The sequence below is a fragment of the Oncorhynchus tshawytscha genome, linkage group LG13 (assembly GCF_018296145.1).
Source record: "Oncorhynchus tshawytscha isolate Ot180627B linkage group LG13, Otsh_v2.0, whole genome shotgun sequence".
Lineage (NCBI taxonomy): Eukaryota > Metazoa > Chordata > Actinopteri > Salmoniformes > Salmonidae > Oncorhynchus > Oncorhynchus tshawytscha.
In genome coordinates, this window is record NC_056441.1 from 15,277,446 (window position 1) to 15,297,221 (window position 19,776).

The window sequence follows — 19,776 nt, forward strand, 5'->3', positions numbered from 1 at the left end:
CCACCATTGTTTAATAGGTATTTTGGAGGGACTAAAAAGTCCTTGATTTTAGGTCAATTATGAGGATATCTACGTTTGAATGAGGGCTGAGGGCTATTTTAAGGGGGAGAATAACAAGTCCTTTCATCTAGTCTACCTTCGCTCTGTTTATACTGAGTTTGTTGATTTCCTTGGACTTTTTCACCAACATACATCTCATCTGTCAGTGAGTGACATTTGTTCCTCTATTCACCTAAAGCAGACAGTGGAGGACAGATCCAAAGTGACATGTTGAATATTACTGCCAGAGCTATGGGCTCTCTAGGTAGTGAAGGGGAAAACACAAGCAGAAATAATCCTGATTATTGTCCAGCTCAAAAAAAGATATACAAGTGTACCAATTTTTCATGCCTATATATCACACAATATTGCAGTATTTTAAAAAAAACTTAGAACTGAATTATAAGGTGCATCAAGATAAACCCTCAGGGTCAAAAGCTGAGAATCTAGGAGAGATCATAGATCTGTGGACTAGGTGGAAGGCCAAAAAGTTCAAATATCCAAATCCTAAAACTCAATCTAGGGAGGTTCTTTGGTGCTAGAGGTTCAAAAGATCAAAGAGAATGAGCACAGATATACTCTAGGAGAATTATAGGTGCACAAAGGGAGCTTCTAAGAGCTTTGGGAAGTGCAGCGCTTGGTGAATGGAACCAACATTAGTCCGATAAATCAGAGCTGGTAGGAGGCGATAAACTGCCAGAAATAGCTCTGCTTACATCCAAAATGGCACCCTATTTCCTTGATAGTGCACTCCTTTTGACCAAGTAATGCACTATATAGGGAATAGGGTGCCATTTGGGACACAAGCTCTGTGAGAGCAGAGAAGCAGACACAGGAAAAGCACATCCCAGACATAGAGCCCAGTGAAGTCAATGGGGACTCCAGGGGGATGTCAGTCTTCCATGATACAATGCAGCCAAGGGATAAGCTACACACTGACTAACCTTAATGGGGAAGAGGAATACTGTTATGGCCTTCTTTCCCCCCATGCCTTCCATCTGAGAAAAAAAGTTGATTTAATAATGCATTTCCTGTAACGAAGAACAATTAGTTTTTCTCTCTGAAAACAAGATTAACCCCACATAATATTGTTTGTGTACCATAAAAAAAACTACAATTGTTCATGTCTCATACCATGCAAATATATTTAACACATACATTATAAATATCACAAAGACAAAACAGAAGACATTCTAAAATGATTTCTTATGCAAATGAGTGATCATGCCTCACAAACCCAACAGCCTCAGCAATATATATACCATTATTTAACTAGGCAAGCCAGTTAAGGACACATTTTTATTTCCAATGCTAGCTTAGGAACAGTGGGTTAACTGCCTTGTTCAGGGGCAGAATGAGAGATTTTTACCTTGTCAGCTCAAGGATTTGATCCTGCAACCTTTCATTTACTAGTCCAACACTCTAACCACTAGGCTACCTGCCACCCTACAAGAACATGAGAACATTATGGCAGTCAGAAATTAGGTATGGGTGAAGAAGCGAAAGGCAGCTGTTGGGTTGCAGGGAATCCAGATGAATGTGTAGGTGATCATCTCATTGTGATCATCTCATTGTTTTGTTGGTTCCCTGACCGTCATGTCGATGTCTATGTCTTTCTTTGTCTCACTCTTTCTATAGATGTCTCTCTTTTTCTCTTTCCATTTATTTTTGAACAGTATTTTTGTACGATTGTTCCAGCTTTGATTATTTTCAGGGACAGCCAGAGAAGGGAGCCTTAACTCAGTGTGATAAACGTATTCCTAATGTAACAGTATAACTTTAGACCGTCCCATCGCCCATACCCGGGCGCGAACCAGGGACCCTCTACACACATCAACAACAGTCACGCACGAAGCATCGTTACCCATCGCTCTACAAAAGCCACTGCACTTGCAGAGCAAGGGGAGCTACTTCAAGGTCTCAGAGCAAGTGACATCACCGATTGAAACACTATTTAGCACGCACCACCGCTAACTAAGCTAGCCGTTTCAAATCCGTTACACCCAGTTTCCTTCAGAAATGACAGCGACATGAAAGGTGTATAGGATGCTACTATTGCAGGCAGCTACAGTTCAGCTGTGATTCTGATGTCGACCATCTCCTTTTCTTTTTACTACCATTTTTTGATTTAGCAAAATAATTTAAAGATGTAAAGCTAAAATAAACCATTTATATTAACTTTTTTTTGTGTGTAATTTTTTATGGCAAAAATCATAGCTTTGTTAGCAGATTTTAAAGTATTACAATAAATTGCACTAAAAATGAGAATATCACTGAAAATGTGATATTCTAAATAACTGGGTTAGTGGAGGCTTTACGTGGCTCATCGTACTCTAGCGACTCCTTGTGTCGGGCCAGTTGCTTGTGAGCTGACCCTGGTTTCCAGTTGAACAGTGTTTCCTCCAACGCTTCCGGATTAAGCTGGCGGGTGTTAAAGAGTGTGGTTAGGCAGGTCATGTTTCAGAGGACACATGACTCCATCTCTCCCGAGCTTGTTGGAAGTTGCAGCGATCAGACTGAAAATTGGGGAGAAAAATGGTCCCAAACTGTTAACCCTTGTTTGGGTCTGTGGGACCCATTTTCAATGTTTACTGAAGGAAAATAATTCTGTGAAGAACATGTAAAAGAACACATTTTCCTTTCATTCACACTGGACCCGAGGGTAATAAAAGTGTGTGTGTGTGTGTGTAGGTGAAAACAAGTAAAAATGAAACAAAAAGGTCTGCTGTGTTCCTCCATCTTCCTCCTCCCTAGGCCTGCTGTTTCAACATAGCACTAATAACCTGTCTGTCTCCCTGGCTTTCTGTCTGTCTCCCTGGCTTTCTGCCTGTCTCCCGCTTTTCTTGGTCTCTTTACCCTTTGTAGTGTGTGAAACTACACAATGTTTTACAGGAACCTGCACAATGTTATTACAATACATTATTTGATAGATTCGATACATTGTAAAAAATGCAGTATTTTCCCATACTCTACCCCAGCCAGGTGCAAATTGGGGGAGGGACAACAAATAAAAAAAGCTTTGCAGGTGTGGCTCCTTACCATAATCAATCAGTATGGCAAAATGATCTCTGGTCATAGGGCCTTAGAAATCATTTTTGCAGAGAGAGAAGCTAGTGTGGAAGGAACGTCTTCCACTGTGGAAGATGAAGAATTTTCAGAATATGAGGATCATGTCTCTGTCAATTCAGAGTCTGACAGTGAGTTGGAAGAAGAGGATGAGTTTGACCCTCAGACAGCCCCAGGACCAGCCCGTCAGCAGCCAGCAGCCAGTCCCAGGACCAGCCTGTCAGGAGCCAGCAGCCAGTCCCAGGACCAGCCCGTCAGCAGCCAACAGCCAGTTCCAGGACCAGCCTGTCAGCAGCCAGTCCCAGGACCAGCCTGTCAGCAACCATCCCCAGGACCAGCCTGTCAGCAACCAGCCCCAGGACCAGCCCGTCAGCAACCAGCCCCAGGACCAGCCCGTCAGCAGCCAGTCCCAGGACCAGCCTGTCAGCAGCCAGTCCCAGGACAAGCCCGTCAACAACCAGCCCCAGGACCAGCCTGCCAGCAACCAGCCCCAGGACCAGCCCGTCAACAACCAGCCCCAGGACCAGCCCGTCAGCAGCCAGCCCCAGGACCAGCCTTTCAGCAACCAGCTCATCAGCAGCCTGCAGGAGGAGAAATATGAATGTCAAAACATTTGGAAATTGAATGGTCTTCTTGCCCAAGGCATGAGCCACCCTGCATGGCTGCCAATGTGATAAGGATGCAACCAGGGCTGACGAGGATGGTGGTTACTCATGTACAGGACATAATGTCTTCTTTTGAACTGTTCATCACAAACACCATCCAGAAAATCATTCTGAACTGCATTAATTTGGAAGGAAGATGTGTTTTTGGAGAGAGATGGAAGGAGATGGACCAAACTCATTTATATGCATACTTTGGGGTTCTTATCCTTGCTGTTGTTTTCAGATCCAATGGGGATTCCACCGAATACCTGTGGGATGCAGAAACTGGCAGATAACTTTTCCATGCAACAATGTCTTCCACATTATTTCCAGGATTATCCGCTTCGATAACCGAGACACCAGACCAGCTCGGCGGCAGAGAGACAAGCTACTGTAGCTGCAATCAGGTCAGTGTGGGACAAGTGGGTGGACAGCCTACCCCTGTTTTACAACCCTGGGCCCAACGTTACTTGCAAGTGTATATGGGCAAGCCAGATGGAGGAGCCCCTGAGAAGAACCAAGGTACAACACGTTTGTCACCTGGGTGGCGTTGAACCCAGATTGGAACAGAGGGAAACTCCAGAGGAGACGGCTCTTTCTCGAGGAGCTGGGCAAGGCCTCAAATCCAGAGGAGGCAACGTATCCCAACGACCCCAGCTTCTGCAGCCACCGTGAGGAGGATGCTGGTGCCCCATCCGCCCGACCCCAGAACCAACAACTCCAATACCGGAAGTAAGTGTGAGTGATTTTGTTGCGTGTGTGTCTGACTCTCCTAACTTGGCCTGCTGTAATTACATATGTGAGTAAGATGTTAGTACATTTCCTGAACTAAGTGTTTTCATCATTCTAGATTGCAGCCGGTAGCAACAAGAAGAAGCCCTGCGATGTGTGTGGACCCAAGAAGGACAGGAAGACACAGTACACATGCATCAAGTGTAAGAAATACATTTGCAACACACACACACAGTAAAACTCTGTCTGTCATGTGGTGTGTAGACCGGCCTTAATTTGTGTTCAATGGGGCTCATTTATCATTTCCATAAAATACTGTATGTAAAATTTGTCTTTCCAATTTGTTCAGTTCAAAGCAATAAACATCAATAGTGAAGAAAACCTTTTCATTTATATTTATTCAAGATAAACAAGATTTATTCCACCCATGCCTTGATTATAATAGATTTTTGTTTACAAAAATCACATTTTTAAAAAAATGAATAGTGCTTTTATTGATGAATGTGATCTAGCAGAGGTAAACGTCAAATATTCACCATGTATGCTGTCTATATTGCTTGTAATTGATGTAAGTCAACATCTAAGAATGAAGTATTTTTTATGTAAATTGTTATGGCTGTATTGTTTTAGAAACCCAATAATGTTGTGGGTCCATCAGGCCCGCGAACATTGGGTGAATAACAAAAACATGAACCCCACACAAGGGTTAATGTAGCCTGCCTCTAGGGGGTTCTGGTTCTGTAGCTCTGCTTATTGTTAGGCAACACAGACAGTTCTAAATGCCAAATAAATTGGCACCGTTGGGACAGAGTCACTATAGAAGGACTGGAACCCTCTCCCTGGCCAACTAATCCTCATCATTAATCACGTCCATAAAAAATTGTTTTTACCTAATTGCCACATGTTCAATCACATGTTGTGTCAACAGTCAACACCACATTATTTAAAGGAATCCCCAGTCATCTGATCTGCATGCCGTATTAGGATTCTTGGAATGTTTTTGTTAGCTGAGAATACAAAGGATCCAGTTTCTATAGCAGATTCGTCGGTCACACGGCATTCCCAGTCCTGGAACATGGCCTCGTTGAAATATTTCCCAAATCATGAATGAACAGCACCAGCAGGACATTCTTCCCAGTTTTATTGTGCCTGAATGGATCTAATTCCATCATTAAGAAAAATATGGTGCCAGCCATAGAAATATAATAACTAGAACGGAAAAATGTCCCTCAGACCATGGCAATTTCACTGCATCCACATTGACTTGATTGTGAAAAACAACTCTAGTGTCTATTTTATTTCTATGGTGCTTGTGGCTGTATTCCCTGCAGTGCAGTCTGTCATATCGACCCCTACTGATGAAGTAAGAGGAACTACATGGGGGAAACATCTTCTGGCACATCCCCAAGGGTTATTTACCTGAAATCTGATTAATCCTGGAATCTGAACCATGTTCTCATTCACAGTAACGCATCACAATGAGAAAGGTTGTTGTTGCTGTGGAATATTCAATCAACAGAATTGTGTTCCGTTTAAAAAAAATGGCTTGCACGTGTTTTGGTGTGATACAGAGAAGAGAGAGGGTGCTCTTGGAGGGGAATCATAATTTAAAAGCAAAAGGAAAAATTATAACCACAAATGGGTGCTAAGTGGCATTAAAAAATACAAATCCAGGCACTGGTGTGAGTTTGAAAGTTAAAAAACTTTAATGTAGGGGCTAAGTCAAGACATTGTTAAATACCGGTGTATTTTAATAATTAAATGTGAATGTAATTAAGCCATGAGCACTGGGACTTTACATGAAAGGTAATTAACATCACTTTGGTCATTTAAAATTCTCTTTCTTGAAATACTGCATGCCTAGCCCTAATTAGGGAAATAACCACCTCTGGTGTTTAACTTCTGGAACCACCCTAACTTCTATCTACTCTCACTATTCCGTCTTAACCTATTTCATTATCAAACGAGTGTTAAAAGGAAACACTAATGGTCTTTAAAGGGATGTATTTTTAAGATTTTCTCTGTTGTGGTTAATCTACGTGAACAGTCAGTGGGCTCAAAGGTTTATCTCACCAGAAGCTCTTCTCCTATCAATGCCTGGCTTAGGTATTTTCTTTAATGTGCAGTGAGCCATTCAGTCCAGTCCACTACACTCTCTCTCTCTCTCTGTTTCTCTCTCTGTTTCTCTCTCTGTTTCTCTCTCTGTTTCTCTCTCTGTTTCTCTCTCTGTTTCTCTCTCTGTTTCTCTCTCTCTCTCTCTCTCTCTCTCTCTCTCTCTCTTTCAATTCAATTCAATTCAATGGTCTTTATTGGCATGGGAAACAGATAATAAACTAAAGTGAAATAAACAATAAAAATTTAACAGTAAAGTTCCAAAAGAATAAAGACATTTCAAATGGCATATTATGTCTCTTTCTCTCTCTGTCCCCCCCTCTCTCCTTCCCTCTGCCCCCTTCTCTCTCCCTCTCCCTCTCTCCACCTGATAGCATTACCACAACTGGCCTCATAGCAACCATTTAGAGAGCAGGAAGGGAAGAGTCTGTACAGCTAAGTAAAGTCTAAATTACCCCACGATTTACTAATCACACAATGGGGTGTGGCCTAATGCTTTTTATGGGTAGCAAAGCAATCTGCAGTGGATATTGTAAGCTAATTTTCCAGGTCTGTCTAATGTGAGATACTTTGCACAGATTTAACTAAGTTTGTGAAATGATTACATTTAGGATGTGCCTTTGTGGTGCTATTCATTTGATTCAGTCTTAAAGCATTTTTGTTTCTGATGATACTGTATATGAGAACAAATTGGGACTATTTAGCATTGTTGGGAAGTTTGAGTGGACAAACTAATGATGAAGAATGGCCATCCGTTGTGTTGTATTGATTAGAAGAGAAGGCAATGCGTCCTTTTCAGCCATAAGCTCTTAAGTATTCATAATCAGGCCTGTGCATTTTTCTTATCTCTCCCATTTGTATTTCTTTATTTCAGATAGTAATAATGCAACTCTGCAACTGTCTTGGTAAAAATAGCACTTATCGTTTTAAGACATCGTAAATAAACGTTCTCCTTTAATTCTTCCATTTTCTAAAATATACTGTTCGATGGATGGTCCAGGAAAATGTTGATAACCACATGAAAGCACTTCCCTGTTCCTGAGTCTGTAACTTGGCATCTGGGGTGAGCATGCCACAAGTGAAAAATGTAAATCTAAATTTGACCCGAGTTTTGTACTCTTCATAGATCACAGACACGTTGAGGCCGGTCCTCACATTTGTTTTGAGTTGGCCAAGTTTTATATGCTGACAATAATATTTAATAAACTGCTCTAGAGTTTCTGCCTGGAGTTCTTAGGGAATGTGCAATCTATTACTTTAGAATTAGTTTTTGTGATTTAGAAAAAACTATTTGTTTAAAAAAATCCATGGCAAATCAAAAACAGTGTAATCCCAATTCTTTCAAATGATTTGACTCTCTTTGATATAAAGTACAGCATATAACAACTGATTAATGAAAAAAGTGGACTATGGCCGTTCCATCTATTATGGCAAACAGCGTACTCCCAATTATTTTAAGTTATTTCACTGCCTGTGATAAAGTTGTAGAAAAGACACATGTAGTTGGTGGAATCGCCGTTTAATTCATGACCACTTGCGCAGCTGGGCCAGGGCGCTTTACTTAGGTCAGGTGGAAATGTCCGACAGATCTCAACTCATTAAAAGGAGAAAATCGCCAGCGCCCGACCTCGCTAAATTCTCTTCCCCAACACCGTCTAATCCAGACATTCTGTGCGTCCGCGAATCAACGTAAATCCACTGAATCATCTGAACCATCTGTTGCTATCCGGAGAGCAGGCCATAAATTATTACCGCGAAGCGCGCCTTGGAGGGCACGCTTCAAACCTACTGTGTCATGTCAATAGACAATGATCACGGCCCTACAAATCATCACAGGCCAATTATCCGATTGATATATTGTTCAAATGTAACGAAATTACATGTACATACCAGTCAAAAGTTTTAGAACACCCACTCATTCAATGGTTTTTCTTTATTAAAAAAAAAACTATTTTCTACATTGTAGAATAATAGTGAAGACATCAACCTATGAAATAACACATATGGAATCATGTAGTAACCCAAACATATTTCAACAAATCAAAATATTTTATATTTGAGATGCTTCAAATAGCCACCATTTGCCTTGATGACATATTTGCACACTCTTGGCATTCTGTCAACCAGCTTCACCTGGAATGCTTTTCCAACAGTCTTAAAGGAGTTCCCACATATGCTGAGCACTTGTTGGCTGCTTTTCCTTCACTCTGCGGTCCGACTTGATTTAATACATGATATTCTGTTTCCTTTGTTATGCAGCACAGACAAACTACCCAGTAAATATATGACTTTGTGGTTAAAGGAATTCCTGCCTCAGTCTCCTCCATTTGTATCTGTCACCTGACCTGTGATCACCCGTTCACCTTCACTATTGTCAGTCATACCTGTCCAGCTACCCATACAGATTCCAAAACCTTTCAAAAGTACTGTGTAGTACAACAGATCCAAATAAATGAAAACATGTCAAGATCTATAAAATAACTGATAGAAGAGCAAAGAGAAGAAGCCAGTAGCACCCAGAACCCTGTATGTTGACACGTAGGTGGCTCAGAATAAGCCTTTCTATATATGATCATCCATCTGTGGTTCATAACTCATGAGTCTTGATAAACTCCTTTTTTTAAGTCCAGAAAAACTTGCTCACATTCTTTTTAGTGTGTGCTTTTAGTTATCACCAGAAGAAAATACCTTTCCCAAGAATCCCTTCTTTCCCTTCCTCCCTTTCCATCTCGAAGACAGAGTGATGTGCTTTTCTAAGGTTTTCTCCTCTCACTCATCATCCAACCTGGCAGTGAAAGTCAAAGACAGGCAGAGGCAGCCGATGTATCATTATCTATCAACATCATGAGTAAACTAGTTCATTTTAATCAAAGGTTTTATCTCTCTGACATGGCAGACATTTTGAAAGAGTTTTCAACGTTTCAGCAGAACTTTAATGATACAGTTTTGGTAGCTAATGAGATAGCATTACTGGAGTTTTAAATATAAAAATGTGTGATGTGAACCAAACAGACCAACATTTTGTCAAACGAAAGAAGAACAAAACAAGTTGCTGAGATGCAGTGTAGGTGAGATGGAAAGAAAGCGAGTGTACTGGGTTCGTTTCAGAAAGGGGAGTGGTCATGTCCGAAATACACTTACTTGCGTTCTAAAGAGTATTAATTTAGGGTATGCGAAAATATAGCGTTTTATAGTATGTGAAATTTTGAAAACTTAGTATGCTTTAAATGCCTGATATCATACTAACTGGCCTTTTCATCGAGTAGAATCTGCTGCATACTATTGAAGAAAATAATTGTCTTTCGAGACCCACTTGTATTTGACAATAGCTGATAATCGCATGAGGTGACACGTTTTACTGAAATTAACGAATGGCGGGAATAAACACAATTGTGCATCAGATGACACATTCTCAGTATGGAGGAGTAGTATGTTGATATTTGTTGCTTACTGCATACATTTGTACAAAACAGTACGTTCTAAATAGTATGTAGTACGATTAGTACACAGTACGTAGTTTTAGTAAGTAGTAGGCAAGACAGATTTCAGACATGGCCAATTGGCTGCAGGACACTAGTTATTTCATCATGAGTCCTCGGTCTCTAGTTAAATAGTTCACTGAGGAGCATGCTCTGGTTCAGGGACTGAGAACTCAAGCCAAGCCGTTATACTGCTCTGACAAGCTTGTTTAACGGTAGCCGGGGCCTGTGCGCCACTGATTGTGATTGGTAGCTCTCAACAGATCGTTATCTAAGGCTGAGTTTATGCATGTTAGCGCAGCAATGTAGAAATCAATAGCATTATGTAATCAATTGTTTTTAACCAATTTAAAACCAATACATGTATCAAGTATAGAGTATAACCCCAAGCCCCCTCCCTCAGAAGGGGAAATTGTTATTATAAAAAAAATGTGTGGAGACAATTACACGGTGTAAACAGTGTTCACGTAACAGTAGCCTAGATAAGAATACAATTGTGCAAGTATATTTAATGTTTTAATTATATTTTTGTAAATTTGACAACATTTCTCAAAAATTCCCTACTCTTCTCCTGTATCCACTTTGTTTTGTAACCTTCTCAGGAGATTGAGAAGGTCAAACAGCGGAGAACATCGATCCTTTTCGGCTGCTTCCCAAATGGCAGTCTATTCCATATATAGTGCACTACTTTTGACCAGAACCCAATCGGTCTTTGTCAAAATTAGTGCACAATATTTTATCTTTATTTAACTAGGCAAGTCAGTTAAATTTTCAATGACAGCCTAGGAACAATGGGTTAACTGCCTCTCCAGGGGCAGAAACAACAGATTTGTACCTTGTCAGATCAGGGGTTTGAACTTGCAACCTTCTGGTTACTAGTCCAACACTCTAACCACTAGGCTACCCCACTGGAATAGGGTGCCTTTTTGGGATGCATACTTCCTTTGAAGTCACCCAGACAGGCCCCAGGGTTCATGATCAATAGAAGAAAAACAAACCAATGTGGGGTTGATTGTTCCTGGCGTATCTTATGACAATTAAGCATTATAGGCTGCTTGTACCAAAGTTACAGTTAAATATAGGTCGCCAGGCGAAACGCAATCAATCAGGAGTAGAACAATTAATTCCCATTGAGAGACTGTCTTGACCGAGAAACTTGAGAAGGGGGAAGCATAAATCAGTCAAAATGATAAATGTCTCACAACGGTTAAGGAATGTCCGTAGGAAAATGACAGCTGTATAAATGATACTTTTCAACCAGACAGTTATTCCAGTCTCTCTGATAGAGACTTGTGTGATATTTTGATTGTAAAACAGTGGTGAAGCCTTTTTGCTAGCTAGGCCAAGTCTGTGGATCTTCCGGCTGGAATGAGAACTAAGCATTCAATGCTGTCAGTGTTTTCCTCAGTTTTTAGCAGAAGCTGTTCCGTTGTGCCCTTTTCATCCAATCCTTATGATATGTGTAGATGTATGACGCATAGAGCATCTGCTCATTAACCAAGATTGTATCTACGGTTTAAATCCCCATGACCATGATCTCAAACAATCTGCAGACAGACTTCTAACCTGTGTGAAACATCTGCACCAGTCAGGCCTCACATCTTGCTCTTCATTGTAATCAGAGGGCTGATATAAATCATATGCATGCCAGTCTCTCTTGGCTAAGAGTTGAGGAGAGACTGACTGCATCACTTCTTTTAATAAGAAACATAAATGTTTTGAAAATCCCAAATTGTTTGCATTATCAACTTACACACAGCTCTGACACACACACTTACTCAACCAGACATGCCACCAGGGGTATTTTCATAGTCCCCAAATCTAGAACAAAATCAATAAAGAGTACAGTATTATATAGAGCCATTATTGCATGGAACTCTGTTCCATCTCATATTGCTCAAAAAAACAGAAACCCGGTTTAAAAAAACAGAAAGCAACACCTCACAGCACAACGCCTCTCCCCTATCTGACCTAGATAGTTTGTGTGTATGTATTGATATGTAGGCTACATGTGCTTTTTTTTAAATTGTTGTAGTTCTGTCCTTGAGCTGTTGTTGTCTATTAATGTTCTGTATTATGTCATGTTTCATGTGGACCCCAGGAAGAGGAGACTCTGCTTATGCAACAGCTAATGGGCTGTATCACATCTGGTCGTGATTAGGAGTCCCATAGGCCGGCGCACAATTGACCCAGGGTCGTCGGGGTTTGAACAGAGTAGGCCATCATTGTAAATAAGAATTGTTCGTAACTGACTTGTCTAGTTAAATAAAGGTTAAATTAAAAAAATACAAATAAATGGGGATCCTAATAAAATACAAAAAATGCCAAATGCTACTGAATGTCAGTGATCATCAAAGAGTGATCATATCTGAAGCTATAATCTGGCTCAAATTGAAGATAGCCATAGGAGTAACAACATGGCTGGCTGAGAAACAATGCATGGTTCAACAGTATTCCAGCGCTCTCCTAATTTGCTGAATTGAATCCTCACATTTCTAAGTGAAATCTACATACCAATAGTATGGTGCATTAACTAACTCAAATCCAAAAGTAAAACCAATGTTGTTGGGAGAACCACTGCCATTAAATATCCCCTCTGCTCTCTCCAGATGAACCGTTCCATTAACAGAAACCCTCTCCTCTTCCTTCTCTCTATCCACAAACAATGTCAAATAAATATGGTCAGGGTTAGAGCCCTTTACTCAGGAGAGAACGAGAAAGCTATCAAGGGAGATATGACATTGACACAGAGAGGAAGTAATAGTCTGGAAAGGGCAGGGGAGACGATCCCTAATAAACGAGAGAGAAAGATTTCCACAAAGGCCCAAATGAACATAAAATGTAATTAACCACAAGCATATGTATGGCTTAGTTCATTTATATGAAGGAGTAATCTCCGTTCATCTACACGTCTTCTGCTCACTGATCATAACCATTTTAGATTGGATACCGTAACAATGATGCTGAGAGTCAGGAAGCAGGTGACGAGATTAATAATAACAAACGTAGAGCGATACAAAACAAGCACGCGTCTGGACATGAACACAGAACCAATACTGCCTGAAGAGTGATGCTAGGGAGTAGATAAAGGGTGAGTAATCAGGGTAATGATGAAGTCCAGATGTGCGTAATGATGGTTGCTAGGTGTGTGTAATGAGGGTTGCTAGGTGTGCATAATGAGGGTTGCCAGGTGTGCGTAATGAGGGTTGCCAGGAGTGCGTAATGGGGGTTGCCAAGTGTACGTAGTGATGGGTTGCCAGGACTGGTTGTTAGTAAACGTCAAGCCCCAGAGTGGGGGAGTGGGAGTAGACATGACAGATACATTAGGGTGCATTGTATCAATAATGAAACAACAGTAGGAAAATAGCTGTAAAAGCAAATTGCCTTCAAGTAGGACTGTTGGGAGAAATGGCATTTTGAGAAGAATGGCTTGGCTGGGTTCTGAGGTTGTCCATGGTCTTTTCATGATGAAAACAAACTCATTACTGACATTTATATTTTAATTAATTGTACACCTTACACAAATATCAACTGCCACAAAGTAAAATCACAATAATGCATAAAAATCTTTCCAAAGACAGATGCCACTCCCTCATTGGACTACATTACATCTGAATCAGAGCCAATATCTCTACTCTCATAATAGAATCAGCCTATATCTCTACTCTCGTAAAACAATCAGAGCCTATATTTCTACTCTCACAATAGAATCAGCCTATATCTCTACTCTCGTAATAGAATCAGCCTATATCTCTACTCCCGTAATACAATCAGAGCCTATATCTCAACTCTCATAATAGAATCAGCCTATATCTCTACTCTCGTAATACAATCAGAGCCTATATCTCTACTCTCATAATAGAATCAGAGCCTATATCTCTACTCTCATAAAAAAAATCAGTCTATATCTCTACTCTCGTAATAGAGTCAGAGCCTATATCTCTACACTCATTATAGAATCAGCCTATATATATACTCTCATAATAGAATCAGCCTATATCTCTACTCTCCTACATCTCTACTCTCCTATATCTCTACTCTCATAATAGAATCAGAGCCTACATAGCTACTCTCATAATAGAATCAGCCTATATCTCTACACTCATAATAGAATCAGCCTATATCTCTACTCTCATAATAGAATCAGCCTATATCACTACTCTCATAATAGAATCAGCCTATATATCTAAACTCATAATAGAATCAGCCTATATCTCTACTCTCATAATAGAATCAGCCTATATCACTACACCGCCTTTCCTTCCAGTTCTCTGCTACCAATGACTGGAACGAATTGCAAAAATCACTGAAGCTGGAGTCTTATATCTCCCTCTCTAACTTTAAGCACCAGCTGTCAGAGCAGCTTACCGATCACTATACCTGTACACAGCCAATCTGTAAATGGCACACCCAACTACCTCATACCCATATTATTACTTACCCTCTTTCTCTTTTGCACCCCAGTATCTCTACTTGCACATCATCATCTGCACATCTATCACTCCAGTATTAATGCTAAATTGTAATTATTTCACCTCTATGGCCTATTTATTGCGTACCTCCCTACTTTTCTACATTTGCACAGACTGTACATAGATTTTTCAATTTTATTTTAGTTATTGATTGTGTTATTGACTGTACGTTTGCTTATGTGTAACTCTGTGTTGTTGTTTTTGTTACACTGCTTTGCTTTATCTTGACCAGGTTGCAGCTGTAAATGAAAACTTGTTCTCAACTGGCCTACCTGGTTAAATAAAGGTGAAATTTTAAAAAATTACAATTAAAATAGAATCAGCCTATATCTCTACTCTCATAATAGAATCAGCCTATATCTCTAATCTCCTATATCTCTACTCTCCTATACATCTACTCTCATACGCTCTGCATAGGATCAAGTGTGATCAAAGCACTCTCACACAACTATACTGTACATCAGCTCCACCTACTGATGCAGACGGGTGTTCAGTATAGTATAGGTAGACAGTGTGTATAGGAGAGCAGGGGGATACTGATCTTGGGTTAGTTTAGCATTTTTTTTAGGAATGAGGGAGGGGAAGCTGATCCTAGGGGCATACCTAAGGGAAAGTTGATCCCGGAGTGTAGTATATAGGACTGAACGTTAGGTAGACACAGCAGGGCTCAATCACTGGAAATGGTTAACAGCGTAGAGGGGGGAGAACTGGCACACCACCCAACACTATTCAAAATAGATTCAGAGAGAACAGCTCCTCTTTGTGTTCCAGCAGCTTAAAAATGTCTTCGGTAGTTCGAAGACAGCTGATCATGTTGCTTCAAGAACATGAGTGATATGCATTAATTTCGACCTGACAGCACACATATTGCAACAATTATACTTGTAATGTAATATTCACATCCTGCCATCGTTAGCTCTATGCGTTGTCCTCCAAGCATGCTTCAGGGTCCCCCAGTGTCTATACATTTCATTAATATGTTATGTTAATTGTTTGTGGGAGCAGCTGCATCCACACATCAGTGTGAAAAAGTATCCAAAAGGAAGCTGTATTCTCTCACACTAGCTTCATGCACTACTGTGTATTTTATAATGGAAGAAAACTCAACACATTCTGGCTGGATAATGTCTTGACATAGCCCGCAGTAAAATGTTTTACTGTCGATAAAAGAGAAAACATATTTTAGAAAACCACTTCAAGATGAAGTTGCACGAAAGCATGTCTTACACAAAAGCTACAGTACACAAAAGGCCCAAGGACAAAATGTCCACACAACAACTAACACATTTCAATCACATTTCATTTAAAGCTACAGTTTGGGATTCAAAAAACAATATCGAAGAACGGAAATGGCTGCAGGAGGGACAGTGTGTGTGTGTGTGTGTGTGTCTGTGTGTGTGTGTGTGTGTGTGTCTGTGTGTGTCTGTGTCTGTGTGTGTGTGTGTGTGTGTGTGTGTGTGTGTGTGTGTGTGTGTCTGTGTGTGTCTGTGTGTGTGTGTGTGTGTGTGTGTGTGTGTGTGTGTGTGTGTGTGTGTGTGTCTGTGTGTTGTGTGTGTGTGTGTGTGTGTGTGTGTGTGTGTGTGTGTGTGTGTGTGTGTGTGTGTGTGTGTGTGTGTGTGTCTGTGTGTGTCTGTGTCTGTGTGTGTGTGTGTGTGTGTGTGTGTGTGTGTGTGTGTGTGTGTGTGTGTGTGTGTGTGTGTGTCTGTGTGTCTGTGTGTGTGTGTGTGTGTGTCTGTGTGTGTGTGTGTGTGTGTGTGTGTGTGTCTGTGTGTGTGTGTGTGTGTCTGTGTGTGTGTGTGTGTGTGTCTGTGTCTGTGTCTGTGTGTGTGTGTGTGTGTGTGTGTGTGTGTGTGTGTGTGTGTGTGTGTGTGTGTGTGTGTGTGTGTGTGTCTGTGTGTGTGTGTGTGTGTGTGTGTGTGTGTGTGTGTGTGTGTCTGTGTGTGTGTGTGTGTCTGTGTGTGTGTGTGTCTGTGTGTGTGTGTGTGTCTGTGTGTGTGTGTGTGTGTGTGTGTCTGTGTGTGTGTCTGTGTGTGTGTGTGTGTCTGTGTGTGTGTGTGTGTGTGTGTGTGTGTGTGTGTGTGTGTGTGTGTGTGTGTGTGTGTGTGTGTGTGTGTGTGTGTGTGTGTGTGTGTGTGTGTGTGTGTGTGTGTGTGTGTGTGTGTGTGTGTGTGTGTCTGTGTGTGTGTGTGTGTGTGTGTGTGTGTGTGTGTGTGTGTGTGTGTGTGTGTGTGTGTGTGTGTGTGTATGTGTGTCTGTGTGTGTGTGTCTGTGTGTGTGTGTGTGTGTGTGTGTGTGTGTGTGTGTGTGTGTGTGTGTGTCTGTGTGTGTGTGTGTGTGTGTCTGTATGTGTGTGTGTGTGTGTGTGTGTGTGTGTGTGTGTGTGTGTGTGTGTGTGTGTGTGTGTGTGTGTGTGTGTGTGTGTGTGTGTGTCTGTGTCTGTGTGTGTGTGTGTGTGTGTCTGTGTGTGTGTGTGTGTGTGTGTGTGTGTGTGTGTGTGTGTGTGTGTGTGTGTGTGTGTGTGTGTGTGTGTGTGTGTGTGTGTGTGTGTGTGTGTGTGTGTGTGTGTGTGTGCATTTTCCCAGGGCACATCCCAGGGACATGACAGCACCAAGGTTTAACTTTCATTTGAATTGTATCTACTTCCTTGCTCTCCAGACTCTCTTCTATCTGCTGTCCTGTCAGTCGGGCATATCTGCCTCTCCACTCATCACTGATCACACAGTATTGTATTATTACAGTATGTGTATTACTCCCCAATCTCACAGATAGAAAGAGCAACCAGACATATGCAACTGAGCTCCAATTGGCCTGTGTGTTCGTGTGTATGTGTGTTTCTGTCTGTCCTAGTGTCCCTTTATATCTGTGCACATTGCTTTTATAGCCCCTCAGCCCGTCTCAAATCAATACCGGTTCAGACAGACAGGCAGGCAGGCAGACAGGCAGGCAGACAGGCAGACATGCAGGCAGACAGACAGACAGACAGACAGACAGACAGACAGACAGACAGACAGACAGACAGACAGACAGACAGACAGACAGACAGACAGACAGACAGACAGACAGACAGACAGACAGACAGACAGACAGACAGACAGACAGACAGACAGACAGTAATACATTTCCTTAAACATGATTACATTAATGGAACTCATCGATTCAACGAGGCATCCCATCCAGATATAGCCACAATAGCCACCTGGGTACTTTCTGTCCCTGGCCCGGTCAAAGTAGTGCAGCATGTAGGGAATAGGGTGCCATTTGGCTTGTAGCCTTACTGATTCTCTGTACGTATAGATTTGATGTAAAAGAGGAACGGTTTAAGGCTCTGTCATGGCAGTTATCAGTAGATTTAGTCCCGTCATGACAAGTCCACATCAAGTTGTCAGAGTGGACACAGTATGGTACAATTAATACTATACCACACTCTGATTTACACAAGAGCTTGGTAGTCCACTGTGTTTATCTTTTGGTCCAGCATTCTGTCGTTGATAACAGCCACTGTCTCCCCAGACACAATCACCACATCTCATTCACACACTCTTCATGAGGGAAAAGTGGTGCTGCTTTAGGCACATTAATAATATTAATGCTCAACTTGAATTGTCTTGTAAAATCTTGTGTTCCTCTAAATGGCACTGCTAGGACACAGAACTGATGAAACCTTAAATCTGCCCAAACCACTGAGAGGAACTGTGGATATACAGTATGGGAAGGGGAAATGGTAGGCTAAGCAATGTTTTGTACATAAGCTTTGAGAAAGTGTCCTACATCAGCATATCATGCTCAAAGAAAAATCCAGAATATGTATCAACAGCATTCGTCTATTAGGCAGGGATGGGTTTTGGAAGGTATGACACATGCTAAAACTCGATGCATTTTACATTCCACAGCATTTTATTTGTTTTGTGTTATTTTTATATTAAATAAATCATGCCACAGCCCTATAAACCATGTTAAATTGTGTGAGACCGGTTGCGTGATATGGTCAAGCAAATATGCCATCCATTGACTATATGATTCTGAAATACACTTACACTATGCCCGTTTATAGTCACGGCTAAATCATCAAATATTTCCCATTGTGTTTCTTTGGTGTTTATAACATATTTTATTCCCATGATCTTATTCTTGCCAAATATCACCCAACATTATACACAGAGTTGACGATGGGTCACTGCCATCCGCTCAGCACAAGCTGCGCAACTGAAAACAAGGGGGCAATTTATTTATGTAAAAATTGCAAAATTGAACTATCATCAATAACTCTTGATTAGCGGGCGATGTTATTTTATTACTGGAGTGAGAGATAGTGACAGACAAATAAGAATACGAATCCAAAAGTGATTAAATAAATGCAGTAAGATAATTGAAAGCTATTACCTTGGTAAAGTTGGGTTGAAAGATTGAAATTCAGTAATCGGGGTCCAATAGTGAAGTATTTCAGAGGAGCCCGACGTTGCAGCCTATGTAGACGAAAAGCTTGTTCCGAAACTGTCTTCCATTGTCCGTGATCCTATTTAACGAAATGTCAATTTACAATATTTTTTCAAACGGATAAGATTTGTCCACTCGATATAATAATAATAATAATAATAATAATAATAATAAAATCAATCGAGTGCGACAATTGCCATTGTTTAATGAACTGCAGTCATGAAGGCTACTTTTTATGGCTGGCGCGTGGTTAACGCTTTCGCTGTGATAATACCTCGTCTGTAGCCGTTAACTCTGTGACAGTTCACCAACCGGTAGTCCAAGTGCATCTAACTGCCGCTTCGCGTTTCGCAGACGGTGCATGTGGCGGAGCTTCTCCTAGGATTGTCACTGCCCGGTAGGTTTCAGCACTCTGTTAAACACACTGCATGACGAGGTGCGAGCATCTCACTGTGCTCTGTCTTCTCACTGGTCCTCTGATCTGGGCACGAGTCTTGAAAAGGACAATCCAGGTAATAAACGTGTAACCCAATGGAAATGAAGATTCCCACCGGTTGATTATTGCTGTTGCTATCATCTTCCTCCTCAGTAGATCTGGTAGGCTATCTTATAAAACATTTTGATTGGCTATTGATTCATTGAGAAAATGTTGAACTAATTATTAATATTTTTATTCTATACTGAACAAAAATATAAACGCTACATGCAACAATTTCAACGATTTTATTGAGTTACGGTTCATATGAGGAAATCAGTGAAAAATTAATTAATGAATAAATTAATGAATTAATGAGTAAA

General features: G+C 41.0%; 1 protein-coding gene across 2 annotated transcripts in view; it reads right to left on the reverse strand.

Moving 5' to 3' along the window:
- Nucleotides 1–19,422, reverse strand: part of LOC112237284 (calcitonin gene-related peptide type 1 receptor) — a 78,791-nt gene extending 59,369 nt beyond the window's left edge. Inside the window, exons 1-2 of one of the 2 annotated variants that reach the window (XM_024405884.2) lie at nt 19,253–19,422; nt 18,925–19,057 (exon numbers count right to left, since the gene is read on the reverse strand). The gene's annotated coding sequence lies outside the window, so the exon portion shown is untranslated. Of the gene's footprint in view, nt 1–18,924 lie in introns of both variants that reach the window. The other variant, XM_042295222.1, reaches the window with a different exon arrangement.
- Nucleotides 19,423–19,776: the final 354 nt, after the last annotated feature.